Consider the following 3,382-nt stretch of genomic DNA (forward strand, 5'->3'; position numbering starts at 1 on the left):
CAGACACATGAAAAAGTGCTCCATATCACTCGGCATCAGGGAAATACAAATCAAAACCACTATGAGATATCACCTCACACCAGTCAGAATGGCTAAAATTAACAAGTCAGGAAATGACAGATGCTGGCGAGGATGCGGAGAAAGGGGAACCCTCCTACACTGTTGGTGGGAATGCAAGCTGGTGCAACCACTCTGGAAAACAGCATGGAGGTTCCTCAAAATGTTGAAAATAGAACTACCCTATGACCCAGCAATTGCACTGCTGGGTATTTACCCTAAAGATACAAACGTAGTGATCCGAAGGGGCACGTGCACCCGAATGTTTATAGCAGCAATGTCTACAATAGCCAAACTATGGAAAGAACCTAGATGTCCATCAACAGACGAATGGATAAAGAAGATGTGGTATATATACACAATGGAATACTATGCAGCCATCAAAAGAAATGAAATCTTGCCATTTGCGACGATGTGGATGGAACTAGAGGGTATCATGCTTAGCGAAATAAGTCAATTGAAGAAAGACAACTATCATATGATCTCCCTGATATGAGGGAGAGGAGATGCAACATGGGGGGTTGAGGGGGTAGGAGAAGAGTAAATGAAACAAGATGGGATTGGGAGGGAGACAAACCATAAGTGACTCTTAATCTCACAAAACAAACTGAGGGTTGATGGGGGGAGGGGGTTGGGAGAGGGGGGTGGGGTTATGGATATTGGGGAGGGTATATGCTATGGTGAGTGCTGTGAAGTGTGTAAACCTGGGGATTCACAGACCTGTACCCCTGGGGATAAAAATATATGTTTATAAAAAATAAAAAAAAATTATAAAAAAAAAGAAATACATAAAAAAATAAAAAAAATAAAAATAAATAAAAAAAAGTTAATTAATTAAAATAAAGTTAAATAAAAAATAAAGAGGTGACATCATTACCAAGCCATATGTTTTTTGACACAATGGTGTCCAACCACTAACAAAAAGCTGCATTTTTGGCCCTTTCATCTGCTACTGGTAGTGTACAAAACATGTACTATAAAGGGTGAGTACATCTTCAATCTGTCTCCATTCACTCCTCTCCTCCCACAATCATTCTTAAATCACTCCATGCTTATTTTGTAATGATCTCCTTTTAAAAAAGGCCTGTAACTAATCTCATCTTAGAGTTTCTGACCATTAACAATGAACTCCTCAGAGGTCAAGTTTTGCTTACTATCTTCACTTTTTTTGTCCTAGTCTTTCTTTAATTAGGTATAATTTGGAAACCACATCCATATATTACTACTGCCATAACCCACTTACTTAAAAATACCGGGGTGCCTGGGTGGCTCAGTGGGTTGATGATCCCACTCTTGGTTTTGGCTCAGGTCATGCTCTCATGGGTTGTGGGATCTAGCCCTGTGTAGGGCTCCAAGCTCAGCAGGAAATGTGCTTGAAGGTTCCCTCTACCTCTACATCTACCTCCATGCTCTCTCTCACTCTCTCTTTCTCTCTAGAATGGATAAATAAAAATTTAAAAAAATACCATTGATGTTCTAATTATCAAACATCTTTTTGTGCCTCTTTCTATAAATCATCCGATTTTATAACTCTCCACATTTAACACCCCCTTTTTTTTTGGAAAGTCCAATCTTTCTCATGGTACCAGGAATGCATGTTCCATCTTATGGCTCCATCCTCTTCTACAACCTTAACATTTTCTACAGGTGGCAGCTGCTTCTCAGCAACAACCCTCTGTCATGGAAGGAAAGCAAGAAAAATCTTGGTCAGTTAGCTATCTCTGAGTTTTTTAACCATCTATGGCTCTGTTTCCTCACATTTAAATTGGAGATCACAATAATGCCTACATCATAGGTTTGTTGTGAGGACTAAATGAGTTAATTTTTGTGAAGTGCTTAGAAAAGTTCATGTCACATAGCAAGTGCTATAGAACTGTTTGCTGTTATTTTGCTATTATTCACATTCCATCATGTGTATATTGGTTCTAAGTCTTATCACAGTCCAACTTGTATCATGGTTAAATATGTACATGACAGAGTGGCCCCTGATGAAGTGGTCGCCTGAACAGTTGGAAGGCTCTGTATCCCCAGGGTCATGGCCAACAGTGAATGCACCTTATTGCCATCAAGCTTGATGGTGTCCAGCGCAGCCTGGTGGGAGAGATCATTAAGTGTTTTGAGCAAAAGAGATTCTGCCTGATTGCTACGAAATTAATTCAAGCTTCTGAAGACCTTCTCAAGGGATACTACATTGACCTAAAGGACCACCCATTCTTTGCCAGCCTGGTGAAGAACATGTAATCAGGGCCTGTGGTTGCCATGGTCTGGGAGGGGCTGAATGTGGTGAACACAGGCCTAGGGAGCCCCTGTAGACTGCAAGCCTGGGACCCTTCATGGGGACCTTCACATCCACATTAGCAGGAACATTATCCATGGCAGCGATTCTGTGAGAGTGCAAAAAAGGAGACTGGCTTGTGGTTTCAGCCCAAGGAACTGGTGGATTACAAGAGCTCTGCTCAGAACCAGGTCTGTGAGTGACAACAGAGCAGACCTCAGAGCTTTGTTTACTCCATAACCTCTCTTTCTCATGGGGAGGTGGTCAGCCTCTAGGAAATCAAGTTATTTTTAAGAACTCCCTTATAATCTGGAAGGGAACTCTTGGAGCTGGGAGTGGTCCTTTATAGTATTATGTGCTACCTTTAGATTAAAATATTGTATCTCCCTCCCAAAAAATATGTACATGACAGACTATGTTGAAAATCTCTTAAGGACTACCACAGTGTCTTATTTGTGTATCTCCCACAACGCTTTGCACATTGGAGGTTGCAAGTAATGTTACTTAATTGAATTGTTAAACTGCTTGCATTAGTAAAGTTCTGCTCTCTATTTCTTCTACTTTTTATACTTCTTGCTAAATTTTACTTTCATAGGCTCAAATATAATAATAAATTAGGGTGACATATAAAACTGCTGGTTCTTGAAAATTAAGCCCTGGAAGTATTTTAATTTTATTATGAACCAAGAAGCTGTGTCATTTTTTTTTCCTAAGAAATTAATTATACCTTTAGATGAGAGGCTATCATAACGTGATTTCTAGACCACTGATGGCCTACAAGTGCCCTCTGAGTGGTCTTCAGGCTCAATCATTTGTAGTTTGCAGGTTTATAATAAGACACCATCTGTGCTTTTGTTGCTGCCATGACTTCATAATCTATTTACGATGGTCAATAAAATTCAAATATTACTTCAAGGGTACACCATTCATGCCATTAATTCTAAAATTTATTTTATTCTTCTGCTGAGAAAAAGTGGACAGATGAGGGGGTTCACTGGATTTTATGTACCACAACTGACCTGCAGATTGGTCAAGTGTGGTAGCCATTCC

The 3,382-nt window shown here is 39.9% G+C and overlaps 1 pseudogene; it reads left to right on the forward strand.

Moving 5' to 3' along the window:
* Positions 1 to 2,092: 2,092 nt before the first annotated feature.
* LOC125098937 (nucleoside diphosphate kinase A-like) lies at positions 2,093 to 2,535 on the forward strand (annotated as a pseudogene).
* The last annotated feature ends 847 nt before the right edge of the window (positions 2,536 to 3,382 follow it).

The sequence above is a fragment of the Lutra lutra genome, chromosome 4 (assembly GCF_902655055.1).
Source record: "Lutra lutra chromosome 4, mLutLut1.2, whole genome shotgun sequence".
Taxonomy (NCBI): Eukaryota; Metazoa; Chordata; class Mammalia; order Carnivora; family Mustelidae; genus Lutra; species Lutra lutra.